Here is a 19296-nt window from a genome sequence, read left to right as displayed (position 1 = left end):
TCGCAGATACAGTTTTGTGCATGTGTCTTACCAGCATGTGCCCGTTTTTATATACTGAACGTGGCTTTTGAGACTTTTTAGAACATACAGCTGAAACAAAAGCATTTTGTAAGTGGATACAGCTGGAGAGCCCAGATTTTACACCTAACCCAGCAGGTACAATCAACACAAACGACTATCAAACAGAAAATAATATAATTCAGGCAACTCGGGTCAAAATCAATGCCTGTGCTGTGATTAAAGCTATATTTTCGTGCAGATGTCAGCTGTCAGCTCCCAGCCAACTAGCTCTTGAGATCCTGGTGGAGCTCTCTGCAGAGGTAATCTGTCTAGCTTTGGGGTTCAGCGTTTCCAGACTTCCTCAGCTGAGAGCAAGCTAAGAGGTAACACAACTGGGAACTCAGAAGCAAACCAACCTAAATCTTGGGTGAATTACCCTGGATCTCCAGAGCCAATGGTACCCCGCACCTGGGAGTTACTTGTTCTAAGAAGAGCTGGGTTAGCTCGCTTGGCTAGCTCACAGTTCAGGAGATCTCTACTTGGTGGCCTGAGAGATAGTTTGATTAGCTTACTTCAAAGCACCCTTCCGGCTAGTAGTTAGCCAATTGTGGCTTCCAAGCTCTCAGCCAAGCAGAAACCAAGTCAACCCAAGGGTAGTTTCTTGACCAGCTTCAGGCTCCCGTGGCCTACTCGGCTGGCCAAGAGACTTGGCCACTGAACCTTGCTACAACTGCCTTCACCATCTTGCCTATGCCAACTTCTCCTCGTAGCTTGCTTGCTTCTCGTTTCATCTGTTCCTTACAGTTTACTGTACAACCTCACCCAGTAAGTACTCAGAATTGGTTCCTAAAAATAGTCTCTACACAGAACAAACGAGCTGCCTGACCTCACCTTTCTGATGATGAGATTCAAAGCAGAAATCCTCAGCCATAGCATCAATGGCTTGTTTTGCTCTTGATATACCTGAACCACATAAAAACACCTTATAATATGTTACTGAGGAAGACTTCCATTACTTGATCACTTAATAGGCTGTGATACTAGGAATGTGAGTGATGTTATTAAAAGTCTTGAAACAGCTGATGCCTGGATGTACCTTTAGGCACGGCACAGTCCTTAAACAAAAAGTTACAGAAGTTTTCCATGTTATCATGTCAAATCCATATAACTGAACATTACCAGACTCTCTGACAAACATAATGAAAATGATAGCAGATTTCTGTTCGTATATTATAGAGGTTCTACAGCAGAAACCAAGGCATCATAACACACACTCAAATTTACAAGCTTGCCTATATAGTGAGGAAAAGCAGAACTCTGGGCTTTGACATTAACTTAACAAAAGAATTGTGTTGTTTAAGATTACTGGGGTTCCCGAGGAGTTTAGCGGGTAAATCCACATTATTGATGTGCAGTGTGAAGTTAAACGTGACTATCACCAGGTAAATGGTACTCTTCCAGGCTTTGTGCATGTTGTTGTGCGTGTATGTGTGTGAAATGTTTTTCCTCAGCATTACGACAAATAGACTCGTTTTTTTCTGCTCATCCATGGTTGGGTCATGGAGGCAACAAGTTGAGGAGGAAAATCCAGACATAACTCTCTTCCTTGACATTCTCCAGCACCTCTTTGGTGATTCTGAGATATTCCCAGGCCAGAAGGGACATATAATCTCTCCAGCATGTTCTGAGTTTGCTCAAGGGGTCTCTACCAAGATGCCCAATAAACCTCAACCAGAAGGTATCCCTGCACGAACCACGACAGCTGACTCCCTTCGATGTAGAGGACCAGCAGCTCTATTCCAAGCTCTGCTTGGATGCCCGGGCTCCTCAGCTCATCTTAAAAGCCAAGCCCAAACACCCTCTGAAGGAAGCTCATTTCAGCAGCTTGTATCCACAACCTCATTCTTTCTGTCACTACTCAGATGTCATGATCATAAGTGACAGTGGAACATTGATGGATCTGTAAATTGAAAGCTTTGCCTTTTGGCTCTGTTCCCTCTTTGCCACAACAGTCCAGTGCAACGCCGCCATTACTGCTGACGAAGCCCCAATCTGTCTGTCCATCTTCCCTCCAACCCGCCATCACACGTAAACAAGATCCAGAGATCCTGATTGGAGAAAGTTTTGAACAAATAATTAGCTAATGTCGAAGTTAACCACTTGATTGCAGTCTGTTTATTCAGTGAAAGAATGACCAAGAAACAGGAAAGCTGTGTATTTTCCTAATTGACTCTCTCATTCTTTTACATATTCATTCTTTTTTTGCAGCACACTGAGTAACTCAGAGCATAGCTGGCTTTTGAAAGGAACAGGTGAATAAATAAGAAGGAAACTCTTCCACAGCCACACATGTTGAGCCATGCAGCATTAGCCCACACTGCAGGTGAGTGCACCTTCTGTGAGACACCACAGAAGCAGTGCACAAGCAGCACAAGGGTGGGCTCAGGAACAGACTCTGCAAAAGCATCATCACACCTCCTGCGGTCAAGCTCTGCAGTTAGCGCACCATCCTGGTTATTATAAAAGAGATGCTTGAAAGTTTGATAATATGGTAGAGAACGCCAATTATGGAGAGGTTTGTGCAGGTTCCTGCAGGTAGCACTTCACTATATCACAGTGTGGGATGTGTGTGTGCATGCGTGTGTGTGTGTGTGTGTGTGTGTGTGTGTGTGTGTGTGTGTGTGTGTGTGTGTGTTTTACCCTGCCTGTGCTCGTTGTGCAATGTGACTGGGCAGATTGTGATTTTTAGCTGAGTAGCGCTAATCTCTCGTTACAATACGAAAGCGCTGATTACACCACAGCACACTAAAGGAATGAGAGACTGTGTGTGTGTGTGTGTGTGTGTGTGTGTGTGTGATAGAGGACATTAAAGGGCAGATAAGATGACAAGGTGACTGTGGGAGACATAGCACTAAGTTCTGAAGAAAAAGAGAAGTGTGTAGGTGTATTCCAGAGGTGTTGCAAGGTTTTTGTGGTTATCAAAGGCACACACACATAGCCGACATCACAGTATGTACAGTAAGGATGTTATGACTAGGACCTGGCTCTGCACTCTCCTGTTATGTTTGACCAGGTCTATTATACTCCCTCTGTTTGTGTGCGTTCTGATGGCGAGATAAAAAAAAACACTGAATGCCGAGCTGGAGGAAGCACAGCGGCCTGGACAGGAAAACTGGAAGCAAATAGGTGGCTGATGAATGGAGTTTACTCACGCTGCTGTTTAGAATAATGCAAACGTTGCCAAGCAAAAAATGTTAAGACTCTTATCTATTAGAGATGCCTGACTGGTGCCAAATTCATTCTGTAGCTGGACGTCAGAATCCTAAAGAATCTTCTGCAGCCACAGGAAGAATAATGAGTCCTGCAATATATCGTCAGACCTCTACGCCTTTGAGCCCAAAATTACCAAATCATGGTGTCAGTCTGGGATCACATGAAGAGACAGATTATTGAGACAGCCAGTTTTATTCCCAAAAGGACCCAATTTCATAGGAAAAAACAGCTCTTTGTTCTATTCAAATAAGCAGAGAAGCAGATTAATTATTTCTTCAGCGCTGAATAACGAAGTTCCTCATCAACCTAAAAGTCATCCCTCCTGACCAATGAACATAAATTTTACAACATGAGACATTTCAATCCTCTCATGTTTAAATGAACCCAATGGGATCTAAGGCACAACTTTAAAAATAAAAAGGACTGTAAAATCTGAGCATCGTTTGAAAACAGCCTTGTTAAACCTGAGGCGTCTCAGACAAACTGTTCACTGAAACCTTTATGTCTCAGCATCTGAAGAAACCGGAAACCTTCAGCCGTTATTGTAAATGCTTGCTTTTGTCCCTAAATTTATCGAAATTTTCTAAGATCACATCCCATGAAGAGAATGGCATCATAAAAAACACACTCCGTGTTCCACATCAGAGCTCATCATCAGAGTGTATGTTCATACTTTTAATTAGCTACAGCAAATAACTGTGAAACTGAGCCTGTTCTTTATCACAATACCTTCAAATCCACAGCTTTAAAAAACAAAACTACAGCATTTCTGCACATGACTTCAGTTTTTATGGGAGTTACTTTTAAAAATAAGTAAAATATTGTGAAACTCATTAAAGATTAAATCATATAGTATTAGATCTGAAATGCTTTGCTTTATATCACCCGATTAGAAACCATCTTTGATCACTGTTCAAGGCATTTCTCACACATGTAAATACAACAAAAATGTCAGCAAGTGTCAGAATTTGCTGCCATTTCTTTTGTCGTTTAAGATTAATTACTTTAGTTTGGATAATGCAAACATTGTAATGTGTCAAACTGTAAGAGTCACATGGGACCAAATTCATTGCAGAACTTACGAATGAGTATTTAACGGGATTGTTTTATTACTTTTGCCGAAGTAAAGAAATCAACATTTAAAATGTGACTGACCTGAGTGGTGCTGCAGAAAATGTTCACTGTCTGCTGACTGCTAATACCACCGACACCATGTACAGTCTGTGGACTCACCGCTGGAAAAGAAAAGAGAAACTCATCAGTTTAAGAATGGGATTATTCATGAATGATGTCGATCTTATTAACATTTGCTGCCAGTAACGATAGCGGTGAAATATGCTGCTTATCGCTGGGATCTCTTATTTGAATGCAAGGAAAATGTAAGTATGACACAGATCAAAACAAAGAAGGCTTTGAGCAACATGAGAGCTCCAAAAACTGTCAGTCTGAGCATCTGAGATCCTTTTAGGATGTGGTAACATCCACTGTAAGCAATGCCAGCTACAGTAAGTGAAGCACAGACACAGAAGTCTCCTCTCTCTAAGTGAATAAGAAGTAAGAACATTAACATGTAAATCCCGCCTTAATGTCGACACAGAAAACCAACATCCAAAAGAGGAATCAAGAGAAAGAAGTATCAATGATGAACAAACCACGTCATACATACAAGTCTGCAAAGTCACTACAAACATGTCAGTGTGGTGGTTAGCACCGTCGCCTCACAGAAAAAGGTTCCAGGTTCAATTCCCGGCTGGGGCCTTTCTGTGTGGAGTCTGCGTGTTTTCTTCCTCCAACCGTCCAAAAACAAGCTATTAGGTTCATTGGTGTCTCTACATCGTCCCTAGGAGTGAGTCAGTGGGGTTACATGGCACTGAATCGGATCAGTGGCACAAAGCATGTCATACTCTGATACGATAGGTGGCGCTGTACCCATTTCAACTATTGCTAATAGAGCCACTTCCGGTTGACCCCTTCAACAGCAGCAAACTCAGGCATTCAAGAAAATGGCGAATGAAGAGCAAGATGAAGGTACGTCCCTCTACATTTCGTTTGTGGTGAGCTGCTTGTTGCACAAACGCAATGCACCACGGCGCATTCCCCATCGCGTTGTTCGTTTCTTTCTGACAGCGACAACAGCAGTAATATCGTCTCTTCTGACTTCCGGTTCACGACCACGGGAAAAAATCTCGAGCATGCGCAGAACGCAAAGTCTAATTCACCCGTCTACAAGCACGTTTATTTTGACTTTCAACCTAGTTATCTCGGGGTTTTAATCCGATCGCGAGTAACTCGATTCGATCCAATTTCTTGTCAGATTAAGGTGTCTATATGCACTTAATAACTCAATCTTATTGTAATTTAGCCAATTATCTGATCCTTTCAGTGCCATGTAACCCCACTGAGTGTGAACTTGCATGGTTTTGTGTCTCTGTGGCCCTGCAACGGACTGGCGACCTGTCCAGGGTTTACCCTGAATGTCATATTGCATATCTAAATATTACACTCAAACTGTAATTGGCTGAGGTGGTGAGTTTGACTCCGTGTTCATCCCATAGTTCCCCATGTCACATCTGCTTTCACAGATTAGTGTAACTGTGTACATTACTGCTTATTTTTGTTGCTTTGTCCCAGCAGCTCTGCAGTGACCATCAAGGATTTAATTAAATGTTATCTCTCCTTGCTAATTAACTAGATAATCTGTGTGACTCTCTGTTTAACATCATTCTAAACCAAATACATTTGAGTGTAAGATTAAAGGCTGCCTGAACACATCAGCTTGAACACTAAGTGACACAGAAACATACTATTCGTCAAAATAATCTATCAATTGAGGAAATAAATCAGTTAATAAATCAGAAAAAATACTTGCAAAGAGTTTTCCACAGGAAATGTCTTCAGCCTTGAGCTTATTTAGTTCAAGCCTCTTTCTCTCTACTACTCTTCTCACATTCTATGGCAATAAAGTCCTTCAACTTAGCTTCTCATTTTATCTCAAGAAGATGTTAGTTAGATGGTATGCAAATCTTCAAAAAGTTTGCAGAGGGATAGAAGAAAAAGAGTGTTATCGATAAAAATCTTTGATTTGTTGGTAAGAAACTGTGAAACTGAACCTGTTCTTTATCACGATACCTTCAAATCCAGCTTTTTATGGGAGTTACTTTTAAAAATAAGTAAAATATTGTGCAACTAATTAAAGATGAAATCATATAGTATTAGATCTGAAATGCTTTGATTTATATCACCTAATTAGAAACCATCTTTGATCACTGTTCAAGCCATTTCTCACACATGTAAATACAAGAAAAATGTGGACAGAAGAAAAATAATCTTTGATTTGTTGGTAAGAAGGTTGCTGTCAATATTTGAAGACATCTATAGGTTGATGAAGATGACAAGTGACTGGGTATTAATGGAAAGCTGAAAACCGATATGAAATTATATGCACTGAGTCTCAGAGGTTATGCAGGGAAGGTTGAAACAGATATTAAATATAGTAACTGTTGCCATCCGGTTGGTGGAAACACCACGATCCCAACATGACCAGACTGCTGGTAAACAGTATTTAGGCACTTTTGAAGATGAAAAAAAAAGATGAAATTACAAAATTGAGAAAAAATAATCAAAAATGTTTGGGTAACTTGAGGTGGTTCTATCATGAGTGGGTGCTCGCAGGGTAAAACGAACACACTCGACAATGGTTGGAAACATAGCTGGTGTATCCTTAATTTAAGTCTGACTCATTTTTCCTTTGTCTAAGAACTCGTTTAGACAACCCAGTTTTGACATATCTTCTTTTGAGCCAGTATATATGAATTATACATCCAGCAGACACGAGGCACCATTAGCATTGATTTGGAGCAATTTCTTGAGCACCTGTTGAATTTAGATCCAGCAATCCTTCTGGGAAATGCAGCAAAAAACCTGAAAACCATCTGGTATTTGGTGAGTAGTATGGATGTCAAGATTTACCAATGTGACTGACTTAAAACCACAGACTTCTGGCTTGACTTTATTTTACCATTAACTGGTCGATGGACCAATAGAGTCAATGAAAACATCAGGTGAAAATGCAAAAGTAAATCGCAAGAGTAGATCCAAACCTGTACATGTTTAGGTAAGTGGGTCAAGATACAATTCAGGGACGATTCATTTTTCAATTAAACTATTTCTCTGCCATAGATGCCACCATAAATGGGAGCAATAAATGGGGCTCTTTTTAGCTGCCTCCAACTACATATATTTAATCACCAGGCAAAGATAAGTATTTTTGGTATTTTGTAGCACAGGAAAGAAAGAAAAAAGCACTTATAGTTCATTAGTGAGGTGAGTACAGCAGTGACACAAACCTTGAAGTTATTGTTTGGAAAAAATTGAAATTTCAAGAAGCTACAATTAGGTAATAACTATCAGCAGACGTGGGAATCAAAAAATGCAAGTGAGACAGTTATTATTGATAAACTCTAATCAAACTGGTTACCATCACACGGCTACATTTTTTCACTCATTTCTGAGGTTATTGACTGAATAAAACAGAAGCAGAGAGAAACATTTATTACATAAGCAGACGTCAAAGTTGCATTATTGCGAAGATTCGACTTTGAATATGAAGCGAGATAGACACAAAGCGCCGCAGGGTCTTTTAATAAAAAGTTTCTCCTTCATTTCTCCTCTAAACTTGGCAGGCGATAACAGCTGGATATTAGTTTCCGTCTGGGAATTTCATATAACATATCATTACTGCTCTTTGTTATCCAAGTGTTATCTCCCATATGGAATATTACGAAATATCTAATATAGAACCAGTCTTTAGAGTAAGCTGCTTTTTCATTTCTGTCTTTATCCATCTCTCTGCTCCCGTTCAACACATGAATATCTGAATATCATCCTCTGAGAAAGTAAAGGCTAGTTTGAACTGATAACGATGCTTAGAAACCTTTGGGCCACCAGCAGGTTAGAGCTTTCATTTATTCTTTGAACTATCTGTCTATCTACTTAACGAGTCCAATGATTTCCTCATTAGCAACACCACAGGGTGCTTTGATGGGTTCTGAAGAAAAGGTTTCAGGTATCAGCTTCAAGCCTGTGTTGAGTCACTTTCACCAGTTAAAATGACAAACTGTGCGGACATGAGGTAATGTCATCGGCTATATTAAGCTAAACTTGTTGGACTTGCAAGGCTTCTCCCTCTCCCTCTCCCTCTCTGCTGTGCTTCAGCTCTAACTCCAAAGCCTCCCCTGTAGAGGAGGCTGACCTTCCACACACTCATGCACAGACACAGACACAGACACAGACACACACACACACACACACACACACACACACACACACACACACACACACACACACACACACACAGGCTAGAAACCATGGTAACTGAAGAAGAGGCAGTGACTGATAGCAGTTAGACACAGATTGAATTGGAAAAAACTACAACACCTGTGGTGGACATCTACAAGAGGGAAAAGAAGAGAGCTCTTTTTAAGGAATTACTCTAATCTTGGAATATCTGGGATATTAACTTTATTTTGGAACATGCCGGTCAGTCACGTGATTCTATTGTTTTTTTTCGGCTCAGTCGGGAAACAGATCGTAAATCCAGATTTTTCAAAGTAAGACGAAATTTCCAAAGTTGCTTCTGTGCCCCCTCTTTTTTGCACATTTACTTTTTTCATTAATCTTTTCTTACTAACATCTTCTAAATTCTAATCAAAAACAACAAAAGAATCCCAGCTCACAGAAGTATCACAGAAGCATTTCTGTAATAAAACAAGCAAACTGCCTTTTGAAATATTTGACCTTGAAATTTTAGTTCTCAACTGCTGACAGCTCACGGATTTATTGAAAAGTTATTGATTGAAAAAAAGTAACTGAGAGGTGGTTTAGAAAAGTCAAACATTGGGCATCATGCAAGAACATTTTCGTATTTTTATTCTAAATTTCTCTCACTTTTTTTGTAAGAAGGTCTCGTATGAACACGCCACATCAGATTCAACAAACGCTCTTAACTTTGGAAAAAGTGTGTCAACGAGCTGCATAAATGATGAATCCCACTTGTGCGTATCTAAGTTCAAGTGCACGAGGATAGTAGATTTGCATACTCCACGCCCACAATGATACCATATAAGGCTGTGCTTCCTCGCTCCTGTGCCAGGAAGTGTTGAGTGTTGAGTCATGAGAATGGCATCAAGGCGCAAAAAGAACAACTTTAGGGGCTCTGAGACTGAAGTTCTGCTTTCAGAGATCCAGAAAGGAAAATCTGTCATTTTTAGCAGTGTCAGCAGTGGAATTATGGGACCTGCTAAAGCGAAGAAATGGGAAGCAATTACGAGTGCTGTTAATACCATGTCACCGAAATAAAAAAATAAATGGTTTGATATGAAAATGGCTTAAAAAAAACGTCTCGCCCTGGCCAGGCGCACGATGACTGCAACTAAAGCCGTGCAATCAGTTGTTTCCTCATCATGATGGCTCTTTGATGGGGTGGTCCATGAGGGGGGTCTTCTGGCACCACAGCTTCTGGTCTGCCTGGTATGGTTCAGGTGGAGACCCTCGTTCATGGCAATATTGTGCAAATCTGGCATGCCTTCTCTGGGCTATAGAGCAGTTTGCCCCCCCGCTGTATGGAGACACACCCACCTGGCTTTCAGCTCATTGCGCTCCACGACAGCACGGGTGCTTTGATGCGTATATGTGTCTCGTGCTCCAATTATGATTGGCAGTCCAGCCACGGGATGAAAGTCCCTTTTAATTTGTACTTGTTGGACAGCGGTGTATGGGAATTTGATGTACCATGGGTGATAAACTGATGAGAGTTTTGATGACCGAAGGGGAGCGCACGGCTCACAGAGGACTGGGACACACCCAATCTGTCTCCAATCTCCCTCTGAAATGTTCCCATGGCCAAAAATCCAAAGATGGTGAGGACCTGGGCGTGTGGTGGAATTGGGTTTGATTGGCGTGTTTTCCTCTGGAGTTGTGGCTCTAGCAAGCTGCATATTTGCAGTAGCACAGTCCTTGGGAATCTTAATCGCGATGTCAGCCATTCGTCTGTCTCCACACGGTCTCTTCAAGAGCCTGACGCGCTAAGGCATCCAAAAGTAGCAAGTCAGCCGCTGGTTACGCTTCCCATTGACCTTGTTATATACAGATTCAAATGAACCTTCAATTAGTGCACAATTTAAGTCAAACAGAATAATCTCAGCATAATTATGGGGTATAATGTATATTTATTTATGTTTTCTTCAAAGTAATTAAATATACAATCCATTTGTCAAGCAAACTTGATTTGAATAACAGCGGCCTATTTTACGAAACTCCTACGACAGCTCTGGATCACTCGTAAATTCTGTTCGTACCTGAAAGAAAACGTAAAATACGAAAAGATTGGTGAATGCGCAAATTCTCTTAAATCACTCGTACGGACGATTTAAGAACAAATCTGCGTACAAACGGTTCTTGCATGAGGCCCGATGTCGTTGGCCAATGAAACACGGTAACAACTAATTATTCAAGCTTTTATTCGAGCTTCAATGATACACACACACAAACATATTTACAAATTACACTAATTACACCACCAAAGTTCAAACTGAAACTGTGCAGATGAATGTGATGAACATTTAATTTCACAGCAGTCTGCCGATTTGAACAAATGAGCATTTTACCATAAATCTGTTGTTCTAATGATGTAAAATGTCCTTTTTTTAAACTCAGATTTGAGTTACAGTTTTTGAGAAAATAGTGAAATGCCCTACTTTTCAAAACAGCTTGGCATCTGCACCAGAAATGAATAACTTCAGCTTTAGCTCAGAGCTTAAAGCAATATTCCTGCCAGATTGCATTAAACTTTGATGGGATTTTAAGAAATCCTGGTAATTAACCGAAGTAAAAGAAAGGAAAACACAAAGAACACTGGAAGGGGGTTTGTGCAACTATAATTCATGTTTTGGAGAGTAATTTTGATTAAAAGCGATTACGAGCAAACAAATGTGTTTGTAATCCTGCCCAGTTTCTCTTCTTTCTGTCTTGTGAACCCAGACCTTTCCATCTCCGCCGCCTCGCCACCATCTGCTGCTCCCGTCAACCATTTTCCCGTCTGAACGTTATTGATAACAAACCAGGACTCTTTTTTAAAACCCTTCACTGACTGCAGCACCTCCAGCTTCACTGTTATCTGTTGGTTTACCTGTTCCTTCTGCACTTAGCGTCTTTATCTGTGAATAAGTCCAGGTTTCCTCCCAACTGCCTCAGAAACTCAAACAAACCTCATACATTTATTGCAGAAACATGTCTTTGTTGTTCCAGAGACACAGTAAAGTGTAAGCTTTGACTGTTGATTTGTTATGAAGAAATAAGTCACATAACCCTTCTTCTTGAGCACTTTATTCAACATTATTGAAATTTCCAGTGTAACCTGGCGATTGCTACAGCCGAGAGATCAGAGATCATTCTGACAGTCCCCCTGAGATTGAAATACTTAGTCAAGGAAGCTTAAAAACTTGATACGTTTGCTTTCAAGCAATAAAGCCCTTTTATGGCCATAATAATTATTATACTAACAACGCAGGGTGTTAATTGTGTGGCTTGAGGTGGTTTTTGCCTCTTTTGAGGAAGAGTTCATGAGCATTAGGGGGTCTGGAAAAAACTTTGTCTGATCTGGTGCAGATTAAAATGATGCGACTCACCAGCTGTTTTTGGTCTGAGGCTGCAAACAAACTCCCGCGTATGACCAGCATCTTCCATGATCTGACATGATATTCCAGGTGTTCCCAGTGATGAGAGCTCTCTCTCCGTTTTGCTTTTCGAGATGCCCACCACGGTATTTATTCATTTTTTCATGGAACTCAAGTTTTTGGTTGACAGCTGCTCCTCATTACAACCACTTTTAATGAAGCCTCCACCACACGACACAGTCTTGTTCATCTGCTTCAAACCAGTTAACGATATGTGTCTGATTCCGGTTTCTTTGTTGCAGCTTTTCAAATGACCGTTTCAGATTTGCTTCACTGGTAATCCATCAAAAGTCCATCAAAATTTGACCCAAGTTTTAGAAATTGTGCATTAGTATTTCAATCTACAATCGTTATGGGAATATTGAAGTCATAGTGTCTAACAGTAACATCAACAGGAAAAAAAAACCTTTGTAATGGTGGTGGGGCAATGATAATGGATAAATGCATCGTCTAAAGATATCAAGGCTTGTTTTCTCAAGACAAATAGTTGTGGTATTTTCTTAGCTCAGCCAAGTAAAGTTAATTTTCGCATCATCACAAACAGTGGGACCTCGTCAAGGACAGCTTCTGCTGAAGCCGAGCTGCTTAAAATAATGATAATAAAGACCAAATTAGCTGTCAACACAGGAGCTACTCATTTTCCAGCTCACCATAATCGTCTAGTGATCTCGAGAAACCAAACCTCAGTTTCTCATAACATGTCATCATCTCATGACTGATTTCTTAGGAAAACTAAATAGATTAGCTTAGTATCATGCAAAAATAAGCTACATTATCTCAAGATAACAGAATAATCAAGTTACGTCTCAAGATAATGGCATAGAAAGAAATTACTGCAAGCGAAGCAGCTTCTGTAAGTTTTGTAAGCACTGTGAGGAACCTCTGTGAGAGCCGGCAGCTCACTGCTAAATGAGCTGCAGGCTATCCCGTTCCAGGATCCATGAGTAGGCCTCCAAGCAAACAGTGCATTTCTAAAACTATCCAAAGAGATTATTATGACACTTCCACCTGCACAACACCTCTTCCTGACAATCACCATCTGGTTCAAACATTTCCGGCTGAATTATTCTAATATTAGAAGTGGTTAACAGAACATAGCGTAGAAACAGAGTAAACTGGCATGAGATGTCATCTACTGGTGGCAGAGATTAGGGGCGGGGCCAGTTTTACGGATTTAGAAATCTCCATTCACGTAATGAGGAAAAAGGTAGTCATACCCCAAGCCATTTTAGGGCCATGGCAGGTTTTTTTCATGACACGAAATTTACAGTTTTGAGGATAACACACACAGAGTTTTTAGGGGACTAATAACTGCTGAGGTGGGACTTTAATTATGAGCCTGATAACATTTCAGTTATGACATTAAGAGTATACTGAACCAAAGATTAACTACTGCTTCATGCAGAGCATTTCTCAAAGAAATCCAAAGACTGATCATTTTCAGCAGTGTGAGGCGGTGAGAGGTATTACCTAATAAATCATTTTATATATCATAAAGAAACTTCTCGCAACACCAGCACTGAGAACCTCAAACTCAAAGCTCAGCAGCACAAAGTCTGCAGATGAAACTGCTTCTCTTATTTTGCTTCTTTTTTTCCCCACACACTAGCAGAGACTAGCCTACTAAATCTATACAACCTTTATTGCATAGCTGCTTTATGATAATAAAACACTAAGGCTGTAAATGTTACACGGTGTGTATTGATTGTGTATATGAGAGAAAGATTGCTTTGAACTTTTCAACTGTGTTTCCGTGTGTGGTGACTAACCCATAGCGAGAAAGAGAGAAGAATTGGTCATTTTCTTCAGCCTCTATCTGATCCATCGTCTTGAGAGGTGGGGGACACGAGTAGTTTCTTTCTTTTACACACACACGCACACACACACACACACGTGCTCAGCAGAAAGTCAAAATCCACTTGTGCAGGTAGCTTGAGGAAAAATTTGCTCTTCTGTCTCTCTCTCATTGCTCACCAATCTAACTTTCCTTTAACCCCTTTCAGACATGTAGCCCAGTTGCACCTACTGTACCCTTCGAGGCTACAAATGCAAATAAAAATCTCTTAAGTACATCACGCAGCTTTTGTGCAAGTCAGTTTTATCGGAATTAAGTAGGGCTGGGCGAGTTATTATCGCGTTAACTCGTTAATTATTTAACGCCGATAAATATTTTATCTCGCATTAACGCAGGTTTTTTATTTTTTAATTAATTTTATTATTGTAAAAGTCTGTTGCTGTCTGCTGCAGAACCGGAAAATATTTTATCGAGCATTAACGCAGTTTTTTTTCATTTATTTTTTAATTTTTTTAAAATTAATTTTATTATTGTAAAAAGTCTGTTGCCGTATGCTGCGGAACTGGAAAAGAAATTAATTGGCGGATCCACCAAACATGGAGAAGGGTACGGAACTTTTACTCGGCCATTTTCATTTTAAAGTTCTTCCAGACGACGGAGTCCACAGAACCAAAGTCATCTGTAAACATTGCCAAGTTGAATCGTCTTATTACCGTAGTAGTTCCAGTCTAAAATATCACTTAACCCATTGAGGCTGGGAAAGCATTGCCGCATTTCTACCTTTAAAGCCGGGGGCGCTGTTGCGTTATTCTAGCTTTAAGGCCGGGAAAGCGTACACGTCTTTTTTCATGTATAAGGTTGTTTTGCACCAGTTATTGACCTCTGCGCCAATTAAATGCATTATAATAGACACGTGAGAGTGTCGTCATGTTCCTCGTGTCATTGTTTTGAAGTTAAGTTACATCGGAAAAAAAAAAAAAAAAAGTTAAGTTTCATCGAACAAGCATGGAGGACTTTCAGTGGGAAGACATTTCAGACGGGATCGATTGTGAAGAGTTTCTTGGCTTTGATGATGCTGAAGAACGTGCTGACCCAATTGATGGAGATTTATGGCTAGCACATATGTTTGAGGATGATTTTGAAGGGTTTGAATGTGAGTGGAAGACTGACAATTACCACCGTAATCGACGGAGAGATTTCAACCGCACACCAGCGGTAAAAGTCGATTTACCTGCAGATGCCACACCGTTGCAGGCATTTAATCATATTTTTACTGAGGAGCTTTGGGCGCATCTCGTTTCCGAGACGAATAGATACAGTGACCAGGTACATCAGACTCCAGCTCAAGCAAAGATGGCAAGGTGGTCACACGTAACTGTGCCGGAGATGAAAACGTTTATTGGAATGTGTATGGGCATGGGACTCCTTGTGCTGCCAGTACGAAGAGACTGACGATAAAATAAATATATAAATAAATAATTTAAATATAAAATTAAATTTTATTTTATTTTATTACTGTTTTCTAATTGAAAATAGCGCTGTTCCTGCACTTGACTTTTTATTTTATTTTATTACTGTTTTCTCATTGAAAATAGCGCTGTTCCTGCACTTGACTTTTTATTTTCTTTTATTACTGTTTTTTTTATTGAAAATAGTGCTGTTCCTGCACTTTACTTTTTACATTTTCTATTTTCGTGAAGGTGTATGTAAATAAACTCAATTTCCAAAGAAAGCCACAGGTGTAAGCTCTCAAATACTTTTTGAATTTTGTTTTTATCTGCTACAGAGGCTGAGAAATCAATCATTTAGTAGGTGTTGACACAATTGCTGAATTTCCAGAAAAACTTCAGGTTTTAGGGGGTCTTTCTGAAATCGCCCATAGGTTTTACAGGCATTCTTTTCCAGGCGTCTTAGGCCTAAATGGGTTAAAGGAAAAACACACAATTGATACCAACAAGTCATTCAAGGAAACAGATAGTGGAGCGAGGCTTCTACATAAAAACTAGATAAAAATGCTGATGTTAAAAGTGTGTTTGCACAACAAATGTTATGGCACTTTCATTCATATGGAAGCACATTTAAAATAAAACTAAATGCTAAAAGCTATACGCTACTTTTGGATTCATTTTTGGATTTTGCGTACAAATGCGATTAATCGTGATTAATCAGGGAAATCATGTGATTAATTAGATTAAACATTTTAATTGTTGCCCATCCCTAGAATTAAGTATTATTAAGGAAAACTAAAATACAAATCCTCCACACTGCAAGTAACACGTGGCCCATAGACGTGCTTATAGACTGTATCACGTATTCATCTCAACTGAAGTCTAATAAGTTGTTTTTTCCCCCCACTCAAAGTGTTTCAACAGCTTCAAAAGGGTCGACAGACAACATTGCTCCTATGTGCTGCCATTCTTTAAAAGCTTCTTTCAAGACGAAATTTAAAAAAGACGACAAGATTTAACGTCAAGATTTTCATTTATAGTCTGAAATCGGAAGGATAAACCTCACCCAAGAACTCAAACATTATCTGCCAACTGTCCAATCCTTCCAGTTGGCAGTTTGACAGCAGAGTTTCGAGAAAAAAATAGCATTCTTATACCCTCAAAACAAGAAGAGGCGACTGCAGTGGACTAACTGAACCAGTAGGAACCTGACAAGCTGCAACTACAAACTTAACACTTCCTGCACAGTATCCAACTAAAATGTTCTCAGCAGGAGAAAGAGCATCCATGCAACAGCTTACCAGACTAATCCAAAGTGGTTTAAAGTTAAGGAATGAAAGAACATAATTATTTAATAAGAAAAGATAAAAGTGTTATGGACTCAAATGTTCCCTCCCTACCTACCCGGCCATTATTTGCGACCTGCTTCTACTTGTTTGTTAGAAAAAGAGGACTGACTTTTCATTTAATCAGTTTTTTGAGGATATCTGGTAATTAAACTTTGTTCAAAAGGTTTAAATGTTTTTCACTAAAAATTATCATTATTTTTTTTTAGAAGTGTTCTGAAAAAGGGGGTTTAAAGGTTCACCCAAGAAGGTGAACCAAAGATCCACCACTGTAGCTTTACAGTAAAAAGCAAAAATATGTGAGAAGGTTGTCATATTTATTCAGACAACCAAAAATATAGATGGCCTGCTCGAATATTAACAGTGTATGGGAAACCCTGCTGTTGTTTTAAAGGGATAGTTCGCCTCTTTTGACATGAAGCTGTATGACATCCCATACTAGCAATATCGTGTATCAACATTGATATACCCCCTACTGCGTACTGTGAGCCTCGTTTTGGCGTAGATGAAGGTAGTCCGGCTAGTTGGCTGGGGCCACAAAAATAAAGCGTTTTTCTTCTCAAAACAATATGCGTTCAAAAGAGTAATACATTTGCATCACAAAATAGTTGTCCAGGAAAAAGTCAGACCTCACAATCGCTTTGCGCTATTTTCTCTCCTTATTAATATTTGCATTAATTACATTAATATTTGCAACAAGATGTTGCAGATATTCTACAGGTCTGTTGTTGAGACCGTCATTTCGTCTTGCGTCATCTGTTGGGGCAGCAGCATCAGAACCAGGGACCTAAAAAGACTCAACAACCTGATAAGGAAGGCTGGTTCTGTTCTGGGGACGACTTTGGAACCTCTGGAGACAATAATGCAAAGAAGGATTTTGCATAAAATCAAGAGAATTATGGACAACATCCTCTCCATGAGACTGTTATCGGAAAACAGAGTCTCTTCAGTCAAAGGCTTCTTCAGTTTGGATGCAAAACGGACCGCTACAGGAAATCTTTCCTGCCCACAGCCATCAGCATCTATAATAACTCCTTGATTTAATTGAGTTACATCAACATTTAATTTCCCTCTGGGATAAATAAAGTATTTTTGAATTGAATTTGAGTTGAATTGTATCACTGCAATGCTGTGTAGAGCAGTCAACACTAAAACGAGGCCAGAACTCACCTCACAGTACGCAGTGGGGGGTAAGAAAATGGTCATAAATTACATTGCTAATATGGGATGTCATACAGCTTCATGTCAAAAGAGGCGAACTATCCCTTTAAGGTTGGTTCCAACATTCAGCCAACTCTGGCTTAAGTTTCTGTTGAAACAACACAGGAAAAAAACTAAAGAAAAGATAAGTTTCAGCACGAAAGCAAAAGTTAATTGTTTCAATTCCCCTCCGTGGATGACCATTCATTTGGACCTTTAGGAGCCAGGGTACACCGTACGCTCTCTACACTTTATTTAAGCAGTCCAAAAGAGTTGGCCAACATCTTTGAGGTATCATATTTGTCCTGTTATTTACATGAAAACCAAAGCTCCACTAGGTGGAAGTGTTGAAGAATGTTTTTGCACCATGTGTGTACGATGTAAGAAAATCCAGGTGTCAAACTTTGACTTGGTATGGACAGATAATCAATCTCAGAGAACTGATTGGCTTCGGGGACAAATAATCTTGACAAAGACATCCCTAAAGTATACTTGAATCACAGATGTGCTGCAAATCTTTGTGGTTTTGGTCTTGGAAATGTTTCAGCAAATGCTTCATTGTGGAACAAGACTAAATACTGTAACGGATAGTTGACAGAAAGACAAACAGGATTACAGTGCATTGATGGAGAATTGTTTTAAAGGTCCGATACCTACAGCCCTTAAAGTAAAAGGTGTTAGTCCACTCAGGCACAGTCAACACTTACCTCAATGTGAGCAGCCAATCAAGACCTCACAAAATGACCCAAAGTTGTTATTTAATCCTTGTTTTTCACATTCCCAACAATTTAGGGACTGAACGTACTGGGTTACTGCTGAAGTGAAAAGCAGGAAGCCGGATCAGGTTGGCAGTTGTCATTGTTCCACTCGTTTCTCGTGGCACCTTTCTTCATTAGTTACAATGTTAGCCACAGACCTGTGGTTGGACATTGAATTTTAGTACTTTTTCTGTATGTGGGGACTGATTTTATCAGGATCTTACCGTAAAGTGCCATAACTATAGTTATTTTCAATTCAGTTTAGTTATTGCTATAAAAATTGCCCAGTTTTGGCTGAACATGGAGCAGAAAAAGCTTCTGAAAAAGCATTCACCCATGAAGGAGAATGCTCTGAAATGGAGCTGGGCCTTACTGAGAAAATCAAATACCCAGAGACAAGCACCGCAGTACAGAACAATTCTACAAATAATTCTAAATCAATCAAACAGGATTGTTCAGCGGTGGACCCACATGTGATTTTTAATAAAAGCCCTGAATATCAGTCCCATCTAAACTCCCACAGGTGTTCTCATTTCATTTACTTTCCATCACCTTTCTCTTCTCCACCCTCTTCTTACCTCGTAACCTCATCTTTGCTTCTCATATACTCCAATTCTCCTCCCAGTTTTCACCCTGTCGAACTTTCACACTTATTTGCTCCGAGTTTAATTTGAGCTTGTCTCGTACCTGTTCCTGCCCTTTCTTTTCATTTCTCACCTTTTTGCTGCCTCACCCGCTTCGCCG

The 19296-nt window shown here is 39.9% G+C and overlaps 1 protein-coding gene across 5 annotated transcripts in view; it reads right to left on the bottom strand.

The window, feature by feature from the left end:
* LOC142385574 (plexin-B2-like) overlaps positions 1-19296 on the bottom strand; it is a 252476-nt gene that overhangs the window by 104786 nt on the left and 128394 nt on the right. For all 5 annotated transcript variants that reach the window (XM_075472217.1, XM_075472220.1, XM_075472219.1 and 2 more), the window contains one exon: positions 4429-4508. The gene's annotated coding sequence lies outside the window, so the exon portion shown is untranslated. The remainder of the gene's footprint in view (positions 1-4428; positions 4509-19296) is intronic.

The sequence above is a fragment of the Odontesthes bonariensis genome, chromosome 8 (assembly GCF_027942865.1).
Source record: "Odontesthes bonariensis isolate fOdoBon6 chromosome 8, fOdoBon6.hap1, whole genome shotgun sequence".
Classification (NCBI taxonomy): Eukaryota; Metazoa; Chordata; class Actinopteri; order Atheriniformes; family Atherinopsidae; genus Odontesthes; species Odontesthes bonariensis.
This window is presented reverse-complemented; position numbering and strand designations above follow the sequence as displayed.